Source organism: Mirounga leonina, unplaced genomic scaffold (genome assembly GCF_011800145.1).
Source record: "Mirounga leonina isolate KUSES-001 unplaced genomic scaffold, KU_Mleo_1.0 Mir_125, whole genome shotgun sequence".
Classification (NCBI taxonomy): Eukaryota; Metazoa; Chordata; class Mammalia; order Carnivora; family Phocidae; genus Mirounga; species Mirounga leonina.
Genome location: NW_023270305.1, coordinates 59447573 through 59467534, shown reverse-complemented (window position 1 = coordinate 59467534; position 19962 = coordinate 59447573).

The following is a 19962-nucleotide window of genomic DNA, read 5'->3' as shown; positions in this document are numbered from 1 at the left end:
TTCCATTTATCCATGCTTCTATCTAAATCCAAGCCTTCACTTTTGTACTAAATCCACATTCCACACTTAATCAGAAACTCTTCCCAGGGTGTTTCCCTGAAGCTTTCATTCTTCTTTCTCCTTTACATCATTCCTATCTATACTCACATGCTGCAATATCTCTCATTCAAAAAGGAAGCTTCTTAATCTCCCAACCCCTACCAGCTTTATAAAAGGCAACAAAAGCTCTCCCCATGCCCCATCGCACCCTATTCCATCTATCCTCCATTTTTTTAATAGTGCTTCTTATACTAGGGAAAAGGAAACTATGTATTTTTCATCTGCACATCCTCACTGGAATGTAAATTTCCCAGTGGAAGAATGTGTTTGTTTTGTTCCCTTAAATATATCTAGTGCCCAGAACATGGAAGGCATGCAATTAACAGTTGATGAATGAATGAAATACTGAATGAGTAAATTAATTAATCTTTCATGTGAGGCTCAAGGAATCCTCATGAGTTTCTCCCCAATAACAACCAATAGGCAGCCAGGCTGTTCCCTCTTCTGTCTCTACTTCTACACTATCTTCAGATGTCTTGAACCAAAGTCATTTATTATCTTCCTTTTAGCTGCCTCTGTAGCATGTCAGACTCAACAAGCAAACCTGTTTTCTGGACCACTCATTTTTCTAAGCATCATCCACAATATATTTCCCTTTTAGTTCATACTGTCCCCCAAACCCAATTCACATTATGACTGTTTGTGCTTCAATCATATTCACATAACATAACTTATAAACAATATCAGAAATCATGCCCAACCACACTAGTCAACAATAGAAAATTAACATCTCCAGGTGTGGGAGGCAGCAAAGAGGGTGCTGTGATTCACAAGTACTTGATTATTACAGTATTACCCTTTATGTCTATAAGGATAATAACTTCAAGATGGTTTATATACCCATTAACTGTAACATCTAAATGAATCTTCTGATTACCATGTCTTATATGACAAACCACCTGTATTCTAGATTGCCAGGGTGCTAAGTGGGTGGATGAATGGAACAGAGAATATTATTAATTAGGACTTTAGAGACATCTAACTACTACAGAGTACAAATGTATGTAATCTACCTAAACTATGTGGGCCTTTTTGCAAAATTCCCTAAAACTAGTCTATTACTCAATTATAAATAATAGTGGTTAAGGAGTTAATATGAAACTTTCGGCATTGTTTTATAATAACTTGTCTCCATCATGAAGCAAGCACATGAAGCTAGTTTGTTACTTCATCATGATACAACAAATTACTCCTGATAACTCATACTACTCTTTACTTATGTCTCTTGAGAAGTTTAATAGAAATCGTATTTTCTTTACTAATGGTGTTTATTCAAGCACTGGTATTATAGAGTTAATCTCATTTCCATCAATAAGGTCTTCGATTTGAAAGAGGAGAATGACACTTCAATATATACAGTGTGATTATTCATACACAATTCTTTTTTAAAGATTTATTTATTTATTTATTTGAGACTGAGAGAATGAGAGAGAGAGAGAGAGCACATGAGAGGGGGGAGGGTCAGAGGGAGAAGCAGACTCCCTGCCGAGCAGGGAGCCCGACGCGGGACTCGATCCGGGGACTCCAGGATCATGACCTGAGCCGAAGGCAGTCGCTTAAACAACTGAACCACCCAGGCGCCCTATTCATACACAATTCCTATCGTCCTTGCAAGTATTTCTGTGAGAGCAAACGGCAAGAAAAGCCACGCTGGTATAGCTTCAAGATGGCAACATTCAGTACTCAGTGTTATATCGAATTTAATGTCAAAGATGAAACATTTGAAAACCTGATTAAAACTGTAAATAGAAAGCAACTATCTAGTATTTGAGATAATCCCTTTAATACTATCTTATAGCCTTTGAAATGAAAAGGCAGCTAATAAGAAAAATGCAATCTTGTGAGGATGATTTATCAAAACCGAAACAAACTACTTAACCTCATTTCTGCACAAAAGCTGTTAACCTCCTGAAATAGTGCTGCTGCTGATTTGCTTAAATTAGAATTGTGTAAATTTGCTAATACTGAAATGTCACTCTACATCTGCCTCAGACTGAGAAAATTTATGATATTTTGTCACTTTGGCAGGACACCGAATATTACATAATCAATACGTTTCTCCTAAATATACAAATGCAAAAAAATGCATGCTATAGACCCACATACTCCATTGGCACAAGTTCTTGTGGGGCTAAATAATGGGGGTGATAACACTGTATTTATAGACAACAGGTCTTTAGGATAGGAAATCTTCTCAAAGGCTAAAAATAGAGGAACATGCAATAATTCTCTACTGTGCCTTTTTTTGCTAGAGTTTGAGGAATGATATTGACCAAAGGCCACAGTGAAGAAACTTTAAGGATTCAAGTGAACCACAGTTAAGAAAGGATAGATCAAAATCAACACCTTTCACCATGAGGCCAAATCCAATTACACTGTCCCCTTCCTCCACCATGTAGTACTGATTACTTACAATTCCAAATATCTGTCTTCTGATATTTTATTTATAATATTTAGGACAAACCACTGTGTGTCCCCAAACAGGAACTTGGAACTCTCCTGTTGCACACTATGGTACATATGATTCCCAGCTTCTCAAATGTCCTGCACCAAATCCTCATAGCAAAATCCTAAATTCCTTAAGGGTTTATTTGATTCCCATTTCTTGTGTGACTGTGAAACTATAAAATGTAAAACAATAAATAAATAAAATGATTCTGAAAACATTTGTGACCAAACTCCCTTTTTATTGGTGAAGACTCAGGAACTCCAGAAAGTTTTCATAACTTGCTCAAGTATAAGAGGCAGGTATAGACTGGCTCCCAGGCCCACATCTCCCTAACTCCTAGTCCGTAACACCCTATGGTTGCTCCAACTCAAGTGTAACCTCCTCTTTTCTTGATCTTTCCTGGCCTTGAATGTCCATTACACTTGTTTGACAATCACCATGCACTGTCAGTCGCCTCTCACCCTGTGATCATATTTGTGACCAATACCCCAACTTGGATCCTCAGATTCTCTCCACAGTGTCCAGCACAAATGGGCCTTCAATACCATTTGTTTCAACTTACAACATTTCCAACAACCAATGCTCTTACTAATAGATGTGTTGAAGCCATGAACTCAACTGAAATTATGTCAGCAACCTGTAAGATCAAACTTACTCAGTTTTCTCTTAGTCCTAAAGTTCTAAAATGTAGGACTTGTTTTGTTTTGTTTAACTGGTATAGAAGGTCCCTGTGAACAGTCTATCTTTTGAGCCAAAGATTTAGGAATTCTTTATTATCATTCTTTCTTTGAATTGTCCAGCACTGTTATCAGAATCCACATCTCCTGTTCAACAGGCAACCCTAAAATGTCCATGCCATTCACACACTTCAATAGCAGTAGGCCACTAAATAGTCCCAAGACATGTCTTCAGGGGATACTACATTCCACATGACCACCGCATATTTTGACTGCAACTAAAAAATTACTAGAGAATACTTAAATATAAATAGACCTATACAGATACAAATGTGTGTCAAAATATGAAGGTGAATTATAAATATGAATATATATTTTATATGTACACTCATTTATATACCTAAACTACCTTTCTTTGTTCCAGACTTGGGGCCAACAAACTATTTTGTAAAAGAACAGGTAGTAAGTATTTCAGGCTTTTCAGGTCATATAGTCTGGCAACTACACAAAAGCAACCATAGCCAATATATAAATGAATGGGCGTGACTATGTTCCAATAAAACTTGATAAAGACAGCATACTTGGCTCTGGCCATAGTTTGCTGGCCTTTGTTCTTGACCATTGTTTTTCTAAATGCAAATAGCTCCACACTGGGTGTGGTAAATTAAGCTTTGTGAATTACAAAAGGCATTGTCAAAAGCAAAGTATTAGAATAGGAGAGGACAGGAAAATCATGGTACCTAGCACATTGTTAGAATTAGTATTATTTTAGTAAACATTTTAGCTTTTTATGTAGAGTTTGGTGAACAGGGTCGTGACCTGTAACAAATTTCTACAAGTCATGGTCATCAAAAAAAGCTTGGAAATCACTACTCTAGTCATACTGTTCTGTCCTACTCTGGTACCTGTTCTTGGAGAATAAACCCTTTAGTTCAGTCAGTGACTTAAGCAAGAAGTTTTAAGGTCAGGAGTTAAATATTTGTAAATATTATCTTCATTACATTGTTCTGTGCGTGAAACCAAGGTCCTACGGAGATTCCAAACAGAGTAAATGTCAGAGCTACAAAAAAAGGTGGAGCGAGGTCATCGGGTGAAGAATCAAGTGATGCTCTGATCTGTGGCAGAGAGAATATGGGCTACAGATCAGGCAGTCATCACAGTTTCTTGGGAAGTTCCTCCAACTTCCATCTCCCCCTTCCCAGAGTCAGGTGGTGAGACAAAGCTGTCTGAGGTATCACACATCTGTTCTTTTACTTCTTACCTGGCTGTCACTGCCCTCCCCAACTGGTCATTCCTGAAGGCACAGAGGATCTTGTTACCAAAGTAAGAGATGCTACCCTTGCTGCCAAAGCTACCACATATGCCTAGGATAACTTCAAACACCTAAAGCCATGGAGCAAGGAGAATAACGAAGACCTTGTATGGCAAGTGGACAAATACACCTGTTCTTGCCTCTGCTGCTTCCTGTCGGTCAAAACCACCTCAGTGAACTTTGCACCAGAGTACTTTCCCACTCCTGTACCAGACACTTGAAACTCCCATAGATGCATTTCCATCCATTTCCACCTCGCACGCTGCCACACACCCAAAGTTTCAGGAATCCCTGAATGGAGGTACCCAGGTGTCGGGTAGACCCATCCCATCCTCGCTGTGCACTAAGCCAAGGCTATTTTCTCATGAATTAACTTTTCCCATCTTCCAAACACATCAGATCTGTCCCCTTTTTTTGAAAACTTACATCTGGCAAGTTTTACAGCCTTTGTTTTAGTGTGCTAAGACAAAGCTTTCAAGATACTATTTACAGAAAGGTTGTTGGTCATATGCTCTTGCTTAAAATTCCTTTTTTTTTTTTCTTTTTTTGAGAAAGGGAGTGGGGAGGGGCAGAGGGAGAGAGAGAATCTTAAGCAGGCTCCGTGCCCAGTGCAGAGCCCGATGTAGGGCTTGATCTCACTACTCCGAGATCATAACCTGACCTGAAATCAAGAATCGGACACTTAACTGACTGAACCACCCAGGCGCCCTGCTTAAAATTCCTTTTTTAAAATAAATTTTATTTTAAAATAGGCTTGGATTTACAGAAAAATTGTGATGATGGTCCAGAGGGTTCCCATATACCCCACACCCAGTTTCCCCTATTAACAGTTTACATTAGTAGGATACATTTGGCACAACTAATGAGCCAATACTGATAACATTATTATGAACTCAAGTCCATGCATTGTTCAGATTTCTCCCACTTAAAATTCCTTTTAGGGGTGCCTGGGTGGCTCAGTTGTTAAGTGTCTGCCTTCGGCTCAGGTCATGACCCCAGGGTCCTGGGATCGAGCCCCTCATCGGGCTCCCTGCATGGCAGGAAGCCTGCTCTCCCTCTCCCACACCCCCTGCTTGGGTTCCTTCTCTCACTGTGTCTCTCTCTGTCAAATAAATAAAATCTTTAAAAAAATAAAATTCCTTTTAAGGTAAGAAACTTCATCAAAGGAATGGCTAAGGAGCTTTGGCTTGTCTCCAGGAAGAACTTTTCTGCTGCCACTGGCCTTGCTCCCTCCTCTAGCAATGACCACATGGTGTTGCAGCCTTACCTCTATCCCACATCTTGAGACTGTGGTTCTTTATGTGTGTCCTCTAACAACTCTAAAGCTCTGCCAGAGATTTTTCCTGCACCTCTTTGCCAAGAACTTCCTGTTTGGCATTCAAGCCAGAAACCAATTCTCTGATTTCACGGTGAGATGCTAAGACACTTTCAGGTTTATAGTCCAACTAATCACATCAAGCTCCAAATCAGGTCAATTATGCTAATACTGAAGACAAATGTATATAGAGTCACCACTACCACGATCATCTTCAAACAGCATTTGTTATACAACCACCTGCTTATAATACAGCACAAAACAATTCACCACCGCGGATGCTATCCTCTTGAAAATTACAACCCAAGATAGGTAAACCATAAAATGCATTCAAGGAACATAAAGGAATGTGCAAGGCAATATATAATAGTTGAATAAGACTCATACTAGGTAGGTGAATACTTTATGATTTGTTTGCCCTTGCTTACTATAATTCTCTAAGGAGAAAAACCAAAAGACAATGTATTTTTTAAATAGATAACCACCAAGCTTTACTTCGCAACTTGTAACCAGAAGCTGAAATCTCTCCAACTCATTGCTGTTTGATATGAAATATATAGCAATGAGCTAGGATGATTTAAGGTTTCTACATAGAGTGTTATTTCATTAGTCCTGAAACCACCCAAAAGTCCTGGTGGTACAAATGGGCAGAAACAAACACTCTTGGAAATGTGCCACCAGGTACCAAATGAGTTTCCCCACACGGATAAACAGCCAATAGATCCAGATTCAAAGCTTTGCTAAAACTACTTCTTATTTACTATTTGCTTATTTTTTCCTCAGATTTTGTTAAGTGTCTAGACGATGCTAAGTGTTAGGGACGGCTGGCCTTACCTCCAGATGAGGCACAACACTAACTGTTATTTTTAGATGGAAACTCTGAGCCCATTGGCAGACTCAAAGATGATGGAAAAGGCCACACCGGTATCTGTAATAAATCAGCACTTTGGATGTGTTTTACGAACAGAAGTCTTTACTGCTGTTTAGGGTAATGTTAAGTCAGTAATATGAAAATACTCCTAGAATTTGGCAGATTCTGAATCATAACATCAGAATGGCCTGTATGCAAGCAGATTTGGGAGAAAGAAGAAGAGCAGAATCAGGGGACTATCTCCAACTCTACTTATAAAAGCAACCCTCCATTTAATTATGTTTACTTTCTCTGAAAGTATGTTATTACTGCTGCCTTTAAATGATGATCAGTCAGCCACATCTGTCATAACCCAGGCTGTCCTGCCAACCATTATCTGAAACAGACAGTCTAGACACAGCTAGTAAATCATGGCTTCTGACATGTTCACCATAGAAGTGTTTTCTTTGCAATTAATTTTTCCCTTAATTTCTGACCAGCATTCATGGTAGAATCTGGCATGTATTAATGGTCCTCCATTCACCCACAACTTCATTAATAACTGGGTAAAGTTAGCAGATAGAATTTCTTTCATTTCCAAAATAAGAACTGTTTTCTTTTTAGAAAAAGAACAAAAACACAGTATTTAATTGGGTAGTTGGCAAATACGGGGGCAAAAAGAGATATTAGGTACCTAACAAATATATAAGGTGCCCAGGATACCAAAAGACGCACAGTATGTTTTTGGAGAAAGTTGGACATTACTGAAAGACACTGGCGAAGACAATTTAAAAATAGAGGGAAGTATCATCTTTATGGGTAGGAAGGTTCACTATTACAAAGGTATCAATTCTCTTTAAATTACCACAGCAGTAGAATCAGTATAATTCAAACAAAATATCAACACATTTTAATTAATTTTCACAAGCTATTTTTAAAATTTGAAGGAAAAAAAAAAAAGACCAGGAATAGACAAAATATTACTGAAGATGATCAAGGTAGAGAGATGTGCTCACACAATGTCAAGATCTATAACAAAACAATAGTAATTAGGATAGCATGTTCTTGGTCTAATGATAAATAGATCAAAAAGCAGAATAGAGAGTCTGTATGTTTTTAATTTACATAAATAGTATGATGTTACATATGACATTGGACAAATTCTATTTTTATTAAACATTTGCTGTTTTTATATTTACCAATTCTGATCCATTATTCAGACCTAGTAATTTTCTTTTATCTATGTAGTATTCCATGATGTGAATAGACCTTAATATTTCCAATCCTCTATTTATGTTTAATTAGGTTAGTTTTCAGTTTTCCACTTACACAGTAGTGCAGTGAACATTCTTGCTCTTTGTGCACCTGCATGAAGGCATATTTAGGATAATATTGTTTATATATAAGATATGGTAATCTTCAAAGTTATGCATCACCAAGTTATTTTACAAAGAAATTATAGTAATTTACACTCCCATCAAAGTCCTCTTAGCTATACCTTCACCAGTTTGGTATTTTCAAAATTTTTCATTTTTGCCCATTTGATACAGTGAACTTCTATTTCATTTTTGCTTTTCTTTCTTTCTTTTTTTAGTATTTATTTATTTATTTGAGAAAGAGAGTGCACTTGAGCCGGGCCTGGGCAGGGATGTGGGGGTGGATGGGCCAGAGGGAGAAGGAGAAAGAAACTTTAGCAGACTCTGCGCTGAATGCAGAGCCTGATCTGATGCAGGGCTCAATCCCAGAACCCTGAGATCATGACCTGAGCTGAAACCAAAGAGTCAGCCATTTAACCAACTGAGCCACCCAGGCGCCCCTATTTTTGCTTTTATTTCGTTTACTTGGTTACAATTGTGTCTGAGTATATTTATTAGTCATTCAGGTTTCCTCTTTAATGCATTACTTACTGATATCTTTTGCCTTTTTTTCGATTTTGTCCTGACTATATATCATTGTCTCCCTGCTTTTTTTTTATTTTACAATATTCATACATACAAAAGAATTTTAAATAAAACCAAAATATTCATCATATATCTACTCCCCACATTATCAGAATTCCTCTTTTTAGTACATTTGTTTTATATTTTCTTAAATAAAATCATTCCAAATAAGCTTGATACCCATGTATGCCTTCTTCATTCCATATTGGAACTAGGCTGCATACTTAAACTTTACAAAAATTTTACCATTCTGTGGGTATCACTTCACAGTTTTCCTTCTGCTTTATTTTTTTTTAAAGTTCATATTATACCTCATGCTGACACATGGAACACAAAATCACTCATTCTGATTTTTTAAATACTCTATTATGTAATTATGTTACAGCGTATTAATTTTCTTCTAAAGGACATTTAGACTGTTGTCAGTTTTTCACCATCGTAAGCAGCATAGCACTTACACTCTTGTTTGGATTTCCTGGCGCACTTATATAGCTGGCGTAGGCAATCTTCTTGTTTAGTAGCTATTGCTCAGGTTCTCTCCAAAGTCGGTTTAATTTCCATCCCCTTCAGCAGTGGATGAGATCCCTATTTCCCCATGCCCTCGGCTGTTGTACTTCATTTTCATATAGATACGTGTGATCAACTTGGCACTGTCATCATTTTTATTTCCACAATTATATTAGTGTAAAGTTGTACTTCATGCTTTGATTTGCATTTCCTGATTCTTACTTCAGTTGACTGTCATTGCTAAACTCTGGAGGCCATTTAGGTGTCCTCTTCTCTGAATCATCTATCCCATCTTTGCCACATTCATCCAGTGGGTTTTACTGAACTTTAGACATTCTTGGGCTACTCATTCTTGGACAGCAATGTGTACCAAATAGCTTCTTCCAGATGGACTTTTAATGTTATTTGTGCATTGCTATAAAGAGGTTTTAAATTTTATTTTAGTGAAATGTAGCTATTTCTTTTATGGTTTGTGCTTTTTTTGTGCACTGTTTTACATGTTTCTCTCTCCTCTGAGATTATAAAATATTCTCCCTTTACCTTTTTTAATTTTATATGGTGCTGTTTGATATTTTGCAGTTCTACCAGGAATAGATTTTTGTGTACGATATGAGATAGGGATCTAATTTTACCTTTTCTTTCCTATTTAGATAGCCAACTATGCCTACTCCATTTACCAAATAGATCATCTCCACTGATTGACGACATGGTTGTCACACATCAAATTTTCATATATGTGGGTGTGTATCTCTAAGTTTCCTATTCTGTTCTGCTGGGGACAGAGGAAACATCATACACTGTAACCCTTTCTTCTCCACCAGAGTTCAAAGCCATGTAAGAGATATCCATATGTAAGGTCGGTGGAGACAAGAATATCTTATTGCTTGACAAAGACTGTTTAGTGCTTAGGGGTCCATTATTATTTGTTGGGGTTATGCATTTAAGTATTTTATTTTTTCCAGCATCTATTAGTGTTCTGGGTAAGACCAAGGTGTCTACCAGCTCAGGCAACCAGATTGATACAACCTGAAGTCAATATGAGTTAACTTGACAATATTTACTTGTTACTTGACAATATTTGTTCAGAATGGGGGCATTTGCAGTTACTTCATTCCACCTTATTTTGTAGTTTCTCCTTACCATTTATTTCACTGCTCCTTTTGTTCCCCTCCTCCTACCTTGATTAGACTGATAAAAAAATTTTTTTTCTCTTGTTCTATCTTTGTTGAAAAGCTAAAGATTGAAATTTTTTCTTAAGGCTCTCTTAAAGTGTTAAGATAGACTTAGAAAAATTCACAAATGAGAGTATAAGTTCTTCAATTTTATATACTCCTCCTGGAAAAATATGATTTAATTGCCCTTGAACTTTACAACTTCTCTTGCTATAGTCTTAAAATTTAATTTTACCTTATTTGTAGTGGGGGGAAAAAAGCACCATCAATGGTTAAATTTTATGACTTTTTTTTAGTGTCTATTATATTTGTAACTTATGCCTTTCCTCTAGGTTTACTTTTCTTCTTGATAAAGTACATCTATTTCCTTTATAAAGCACTGTGGATAGTAAGCTCTCCTAGTCTTTGTCTGATTTTTTCATGTTGCCCTCATTCTTAAAAAAGCATGTGGCTAGGTATGAAAGTCCAGGCTGACCGTTATTTTCCCTTAGCTCCTTGAAGTGTTCTGGGAGTGTTTCCAGTGATGAACAGATTCTGAGACCTTGGGACAGTGGCCAACAGAGTTGCCTCCAAGCAGGAAATGGAGAAGATTTGCTAGCCTCTGAATTGCTGTCCTTTTCAGAAAGCTTGTGACTTTCGGCCAGCTGGACACTTGCTGGGCTGCACGCACATCCATCCCTTCCTCTCCCACACCAACAAGCACACAACCACTTCTCTGGGCCAGCCTCTGAGCTAATTATTTCGCACACAGTCTGACAATCACCTGGCAATCTTATAATAACCACAGTACAACCAAAACCACTAGGGAAAATTAATTCTTAAAACCTGATTGCAGAGTTTCTATTACATCGGAGTCTGGTAGACTGAGTTCATAGAACCTTGATCTTACCAAAACCATGAGTAAATGCTGGGGAAAAAAAATGAACAGATACTTAAATGCATGGCCTAAACAAGTAATAACATAAAGAGGGACCCCAAAGCATTAAGCAGGCTGAGCAAGGTCGCCCAAGGTTGGAAGGTGCTGCAAAAATCTCGACAGAGCTGATTCTGTGCGGCCAGTTCAGCCAGGGGCCTCTTCTTCCTCGGGTTATGCGAGGCCTGCATGCACACTTCCATGTCACCACAGATTTGGGCATCTTCTGGGGCCAGGCTGCCCCAGTGCTGAGTTCAGGACATGCACGTGGCCACAGCTTGCCCAGCTCTGTGCCTCCAAGCCTGGGCGACCCCTCAGGGCTAACCTCTGGGCTATTCTCTATTGCTCCAGCCACTGGGTACAGCAGGCATCGATACTGCCATGTTCCCCTGCAACAATTCAAAAAAAAAAAAAAAGAAAGAAAGAAAGAAACCTAGGTTTGTCTTTACGTCAGAGGCACGATAGAGAAAAAAATACATATTTATCTCAGAAAACATAAAAGAAGTTGGATTACTTTGTCAGGATTTTTATTTCAAAACTGCCAGATTGATTCTTTATACATGCCTACATCCAGGCATAACTTTTAGCAATCTTATTTGGAAAGAAATGATATTGAGAGAGGGAGGAAAAAAAAAACTCTGCTTCTGAAATTGGTACAGGAATGAAGCTGTACTTCATTTTAACCCCACTACTCTTGCAACTCCCTGATTTCCAGCTCGAAAATCTTGTGCATATTCTGGTTAGAATGCTTTCAGTTGCGAGTGACAGAAAACCCAATTCAAACTGGCAGAAATGAAAAGGGAAATTTCTTGGAATAAATAACTAAAAAATCTCGGTCTTTTTTTCAGAGGTTCAAAAAGTCACTGCAACTGGGCCTTTCCCCCTCATTTTTATTCCACTCTTCTCCACATTAACTTCATTCTCAAGGTCCTTATAGCAACAAAATAGCTGTGTTCATATATTCATCCCTAAGCCAACCGCTGTGGCTTTAGGAATATAATGCTCTGATTGGCCACATCTGGGCCACACAGTCGCCACCCTGAAAGACTAGGTGACAGAGGGCTTCCCAGAGGAAAAAAAAAAATAGGATGATTTTATCCAGAAAATGGTGAGTAGATGCTGCATGACCAGAACAATACATGAGCACTGCAACCCTCAATTAAGTCAAATAATAAAAATTAACATACTTGGGCTTCATAATCAAATTCAGGGATACCCAAATCATTTTCTATTCTAAGGGCTTATTTAACTTGCATTAAAGATAAAAGAAAAACCTATATTGACAGAAAGCTTTCTAGATGGTCCCCATTCATTTTCATCAAACAAAGAGGGCAAAGGAATGCAATTTCACAGGCCTCATGAAAAATTTGTGGCTGATGTTGTTCTAGGGAATATGAAGAGAGAAAGCATTAAAAATCAAATACACAAATTCATCTTGATCCCAGAATTCGGGTCTTGAGAAACAAAAACTGGGTGAGCCAATACCAAGTGTAATACTCCCTCTCTGGTGTTTGTTGTTTTTATTTTTACATTAAAAATTTATGAGTGGTTCCTAAGAGACCTAAAGTAATTAGAGATGAAAAATCTTTAATTCTCAATGATTCATACTCCCTCCCATCTCTGTAGGATTTCATAGGAAACTGCTTTGACATATCATCAGCTGTAAATAACTTTAATGACTCCTCTACCACATTTAACTCCTACCTCTGAAAGTGATTTAGCTCCTTAATTTGTGCAAATAAACATCAATACCATTCAGCCATCTAGAAGAATGTCATTTGCTCTAGTACTTAAAAGCAAATTAAATTTGTCTCCAAAAAATATTAGTCATTTTAACATTCATCTCCATGAAATCAAATAGTTTCAATTAGATTAATAGCACTGAATTCTTTGCAGACATTTTCATGGATAAGAATTTTATTAAACGTGAAAAAGGTATTGCTAAAATAATCCTATTTCAAGTACACTGATTCCTAATATATCTGAAAATTAAGGCTAACACTTGCTGAGTACCCTGGTGTGCATAGAGTATTATATTCTCTAAAAGCATCTGAATGCATTGACAATGTGAATTGATTTTGAAAACATTAACTGATGAGGATTTTATTTTAAATCCTAAGTCTATTCGAAATGAATGTGCCCCTCAAAGTAACAAGGAAACTGTTATTTGCCATACTGGATACATTACCTGTATCTATTCAAATTTCAAGTATCATAGGTTCATGTCCTTGGAATGTTTAGGCCAAATTTAAAAGAAAAAAGGTCACAGGCAAATATACTCTAATAGGAATGATAGCACATACTTGTGAAGTGAAGCGATCAAGCATTTTTCTTACAAATCACGCTGCCAGTCAGTACCACCATATTGCTACTTCCATACCCTGCTTATTTTAGTAACTCACCAAAGATTCAGGAAGTTAGGAATTTTTTTTTTTTTTTTGCTTAAAACTGTCTCACATTTGCATAATGGTAAGATACATAACATGCAAACAAGCACACATGCTCACATACAAATTCCACAAGCTTGTTGCTTTGAGGTGGTGTGGCAGACTGAGATAACACTACTCTAAACAGAAAATAAGAAATAGCACTTAGTACCAAATTACATATGAAACAACACTGTGTACAAAATAAAGAATGCTCAATAAAAGGTGGGGAACAGAAAGTAGGACTATTTTGGAATTTTGCTATGAAATAAATCAAGATGAAAAGTAGAAAACCTTAGCCTTGAACATAATTGTAATTAAAAGAGTAAATTAGAATATATTTCCAATTAAAAAATCTGTATTTATTAGAGAAATTTTGGAGTTAATAAATCCACATTGGGAGCTAGCTAGCTGGAAATAAAGAGGCCTAAAAGTGACAATCACTCCTTAAAGTATTCTTTGATATCAAGAACAAAGATTTTAAAAGGCAAATTAAGGAAGACAATACACGAAGGAAAACAATATGAGCACTTTTTCCTCCATAGCCTTAATCCTACCCACCCACCCCCACCAGAAGCATCCATGCTTTTACAGGCCATCTGTGTTCCTTTGAACATCCTTCTCACCCCAAACCCCTTAGCTCAGATACTACATTTTCTATATTATCTTTCCAGAACTTTTCTAGCCATTTTTCTTAGTTTCCCTTCTCTGTGTTCCCACTTTGTTCATGCCATGTTTTTCATAATAATAAAATTATAACAATTAACATTTATGCAGGATTTATTCTACTTAGTCTTTTACAAACTCATGACAATGCTGAGAGATGATACTATTTGGTTTAAAAATAAATTATCTGTGATCTATGGTGGTGCAATGATTGGCCATGGTCACAAGGCTAACATGTAATGGCACCAACTTTGCACCTGAAGATCTCCTTCCCTATTATGCAGCTTCCACGGACAATACTGACCCTGAGCATATTGGGTTGCGTTTAGTCTGTCTCCTGGATTGAAAGGCAGGCTTTTGAAGAGGGATCACTTCTCATTCATATTTTCACATTAGAGATTAACAAAGACCCTAGCCCCTTGTCGACACTCAAATGTCACTGCTGAACGAGTGAATGAATGGATGAATAAACAGGATCAATGAGTGTTTGCTCAACCACTTATTAATTAATTTTTTTGGTAAAAACAAGACAAAGCTTATTAAGTTCTATACAAATACTAGGTGGCCTGGCATTCTGTGCTCTTTATTACTATATTGTGTGCTCTGTGTGTGCATGTGTACTTATTAAAAAATAAATGGAAATTTTTCCACTTCACCAAATTAATTTTATCAGTTTTTCTTAGCCCTCCAACTTTCATCTGTAAGACTCTTTTTAAGTGTCTTTCTATTCAATTTTTTCAAAAGGATTTGCCTTTTAATGGGAAGTCTGCATTTCATCATAAAGACGAAACACAAATGTGCTCAACTTATTCTGCTTTCTAGAAAGTTCTTTTTTATCATGAATACTTAGCCAGTAGAAAAGATAGATTCCAAAAGAAAATATATTTCAGGCATGAGAGGCCAGAGCTCTATTAGACTGAAAAGAATAAAAATGAAACCTCCGTTTCCAATGTACTGAAAGACATAATTTGTAAATGCTCCATTTTCACTGAATTTCTGTTCCAGAGTTCATGAGAGCAGAACAAGAAAAGAACTTGGATATTTGAAAAAAAAAAAAAATCAGTCAACTCTGAGTTTAAGAGAAAGCTCAAACCATGAGGCATTCCACAGAGTCTTGATTATTTGGATAACATGACTTTTTACTCCAGTAACATTTTGTGTGTCCAATAGCAAGCAATTTCTAATACATCATTTTCAGAAATTCATTTTCAAAACCCCAGCATTTTCAAAATGTCAGTAGCATTAATAGTTCTGTTACAAAGTCTGTGTGTCAATACTGCTGATAACATCTATGGTAGTGATTCTTGACAGTGTGGGAACCCAAACCCTTCTGAGAAACTGAGCTATGGATCTCCTTCCTTAAAAAAAAAAAAAAAAAAAAAAAAACACTATACATACATGGATAAATACCCCAAGTTTGCATGACATCTCAGGAGAGTCACATATGTCCTAAAGTCCACTCAGGGGCCCCACCTGCTTCATGGTTCTTTTAAATACCCATGCTATGAGGAAGAAGTCAAGACTTTCTCCCTCCCCTGTTCTTCTCTATGAAGGAACCACTCTGAAAGACAAGGACACAATGGAGGCCTCAGGACGACACACAAACCCCAAGTCATTAAGTGGTAGAACTTTTAGCAGAAACACAAAACAGTTACCAAGACAATTAGATTTGGGGAAATATTCACTTCTCTCTCTTGAACTCCCTTCTGCAAGGCTCAGTTCTTCCTTTAACAAAGATAAACTGGGTTCCTACTCCAAGCCTCCACATCCTGCTGCCCCTCAAGACCTATGCATAAGGAGTGGAATGGTAGGACTTGACTGCCTCTGAATGACAGATTCCTTGTGACCATCACATGGGCCAGGGCATCTTGCCAGAAAGAGCAGCCAGAGAGGCTGTAATCCCACTTCCTTACCAACAAAAGAGTTGTACAGGCATCTGGGCAGTCATGGTGCATCAATTCCAATGCATCTAGTATAGAAGCAGACACGGAATTCCCCTAGTTAGAACATATCCTGACCAAATCAATGATGACAGTAATGAGCTTGGCAGATTTTCAATTCAAAATATTACACTTCCAAATTGTGTTTATTCATAACTGATGGAATCCCTGGAGTTATTTAATACTTATCTGGTCAGCATTCATGAGGAAATATATTCCATATTGTTGTAGGTATTCTGGAATAATGATATTTCCTTAAATATTTTTGAAAGATATCCAACTTAGGGAGCAACAAAAATTAAAGGTGGCTCATTAGATTTGCATAATGATTAAAGGTAAAATTACCTAATTGGGAATTTTGTGTATGTTATTTAGGAGTACTTCCTTCTTTTAAGATAATAAATGAATGTTTAGTATGCACACAGCAGAACTGTAGAACACTCCTTTCACTGGGGAGAAATGAGATAGTCCACAGAGGCAATCTTGAGAAGACTAATCAGGTTTCCCAGTCGCTCATTTGTGTTGGCTTATGTAGAAATTAATGTTAGGAAAATTTGAAAGGTGCAGCACAGCTGGAATCTGGCAGTTTAATAGCTCTGCACAAGAGACCAGTGATCCTGCAGGGTGTTGGGTATACCTATGTATGCTCCAAGCAAAGGGCAAAGCCCTTGCAAAGCTCCATGCCCTTGACTGCTGGTTCATTCTCAATGGAGAGAATTGTGTCTAAGGGAGAGGGGTGTGGATTTTGCTCAACAGAAATCTATTTTTAGACTTATTCATTTGCTTCTCTTTAGATTCATTACAATTTTAACTCATATACCAGAACATTGTTTCCAAGGAAGCCCTGATTAATGTCTTCCATGGACAAACAGAACAGAAACAAGGCACATTCCTGATGAAGATTAACTTTACTTTTAACAATGCTCAGGATGGGAGGTAGCCCCTGTTTATACAGTGCAGCACTGTGAAAAATTTGTGCCCCTTTACAAAGACACACTTCAGAAGAGGTGCTATGAAGACAGATTGAGCAAATTGAGGCAGATTCAAATAAAAATGATTTTCTTGGGTCTGCTTCATTTACACAGCATCGTTGAATCTCAAACATATTCTAAATATTTTTGCCATATCATATGATAATACTGAGTAGTCTAAAATAAAGGGGAACTATTCAGTTTTAGCAGAAGTGTTATTTTAAGTAAAACAAATTTTATTAAATAGTAATAGAATTGCATAGACTTGTCCAAATTGTTTTGTGCCATTTAAAACCTATACTCATTATTTCAGAGAATTAATGACCCCCATTTAAGAAATTTCACAGGACCTCTTTATCTTGGACCATCCTTAATGTATGAAAGCCATTCTCCGCATACATAGGAAATTGATTTGAATTCAACTTACTGACTGCCTACTCTTGAGGGAAGAAAAAAAAAAGTCCTAGAATGAAGGTGGGAAATAGAGGGGGACTTTGGACAAATCACAGATCCTTTTAGTACTTTCTCATTTTATTAATTTAGAGTAATATCATCTGAGTCTTTAAGATAATGGAAGTAAAATTATGTTTATCATGCTATACAAAAGAAGTTGTATTCTGAATTAAAACATTAGTAAGATATTAAAGAGTTTTCACTTAAATAGAATATTAAAATGGACACGGGGCTCCAGGTGTCTCAAGGGAGTTTTCTACTCAACTCTTGTATGTCAAAAAAGGAGGAAGTAAAACTGAGTCTTTTCCTTGATTCTTTGCAGCATTGCCTGGCAAAATTTAAGACAGAATGCTTGGCCCTGAAAGGTATTCTCTGTTCATTATCCTAAATACTAAAAGAGGAAAATAAAACATGTGAAGAGAAAAAGCTAACTTTAGGGCAGAAGCAGATTCTGTCTTAATACTTATTTTACTTGAGGAGATTCCTCTCTCAATCTCCAAAAGAAGGCGTGGGGGGGGGGGGGTGCAGAGAAGGGAGCTGCCTAGATGATAATTAATAATGACCATTACTTCAAGATTTGTTGGAGGAAATTCTTTCCACACTAAGCATTGGGAGCAATCTCATCTCTTCAATCACCACTCCAATGATCCTATCAAATGGCTTTCAACATTAGTAGGGAATCTAATTTCCTTCACTGTGCCAGGTGATAAGTATATTTATTAAGGCAGAAAAGAGCAAAGAAATTGAAGTAGAAAGAAAAGTCAGGTATCTTATGATGTTTAAGAAAACCCAGTGATTTGTTTTCTGGTATTTGGGAGAAAAGATTTATATTCCTTCTATCTCATCTGTATTTGTTATCTATTTCTGTGTAACAAATTACCACAAAATTTAGCAAACTAAAACAACAAGCATTCATTATCCCAATAGTTTCTGATGGCAAGAATCTGGGAGAAGCTTAGCTGGGTGGTTCTGGTTCAAGTTTTCTCACCAGATTGTAATCAAACTTTCAGCTAGAACTATAGTCAAGACTCAAATGAGGCAGGAGAATCTGCTTCCAACCTCTCCTATGTGGTTGTTGGCAGCTCCTACCCTCTCACTGATGGTTGGCTGCAGACTTCAGTTCCTTTCTATATGGGTCTCTGGAGAGGGCTACTAACAACGTGGCAGCCTACTTCCTTGAGAGCAAGAGATCCGAGAGAGATAGAGAGGAGACAGAGACAGAGAGACAGTACCCAAGATGCAAGCTGCAGTCTTTTATAATCCAATCTCAGAAGTGAATTACCATCATTTCTATCTTATGCTGTTGTCCACATAGACCAACCCTGGTACTACATGAGAGGGGTCTATACAAGAGAATGATTACCATAGGTGGGGAATGCTGGGGGCCATCCTGGAGGCTGGCCCACATCATCTAACTTACAAGACATCTGTAAGAAAACTGTAGTGAGCCACAAAAAGGCTGGAGGCTCAGCTGATGGGATCTGGGCACAAGGGAAACTAATTATAAATACACCATCTTTCACCCAGGTTTCTCTCTCTTATCTTTAAGATAAATCTGTGTCCTCTCTCTACTTGTGAAACCTGCATAACTGCATTAGCTAAGCCAGTTAGTCATTTCCAATTTCCAATTCAAATTCACCAAACATGCAGTGTGGTGAAAAAGACAAGACACAATTTGAGGGGGGGAGAAAAAGAGGACAATAAAATCTTCCTAGGATAAATCAATCAGTGTTTTTCCCAAAAGAAAAGAGACTGTCCATAGCAGGCTTGTACCTGGCTTCTCTTAGGCCAAGAAGGTACCTGGCTCAACCCAAGAACTACTCTTCATTTCAACATGTGAAACTTGAATTGTAGTAAGGTAAACCAATACTCTGAGAAGGGACTCTCCCTTTTCTTAGATAAATATTTACATATGAGATAAATATCAAACACCCTATAAGAATACAAAGAGAGGATAGAGCTATGATAATATTGCAGTCAAGCAGTACATTACTATTGAAATGTCTGTCTGCACAGTGTTACTGGAGGTGTTCTGATAAGCCTCCCTGTGGGGTCTATCCCTACCTCCCGAGTTGACAATCACTATCAAATTATTATAAGCCATTATTACTGATGGGAGTGTCTTCCCTCTCAAAGGATTTAAGGAAGACAATCTTTGTGATAACGATTTCCATGAAATACCTCTACATAAAGAAGTGTGCTTACCTATTTATGTCCCATCTTGTGAAAGAAAGAAAGAAAGAAAGAAAGAAAGAAAGAAAGAAAGAAAGAA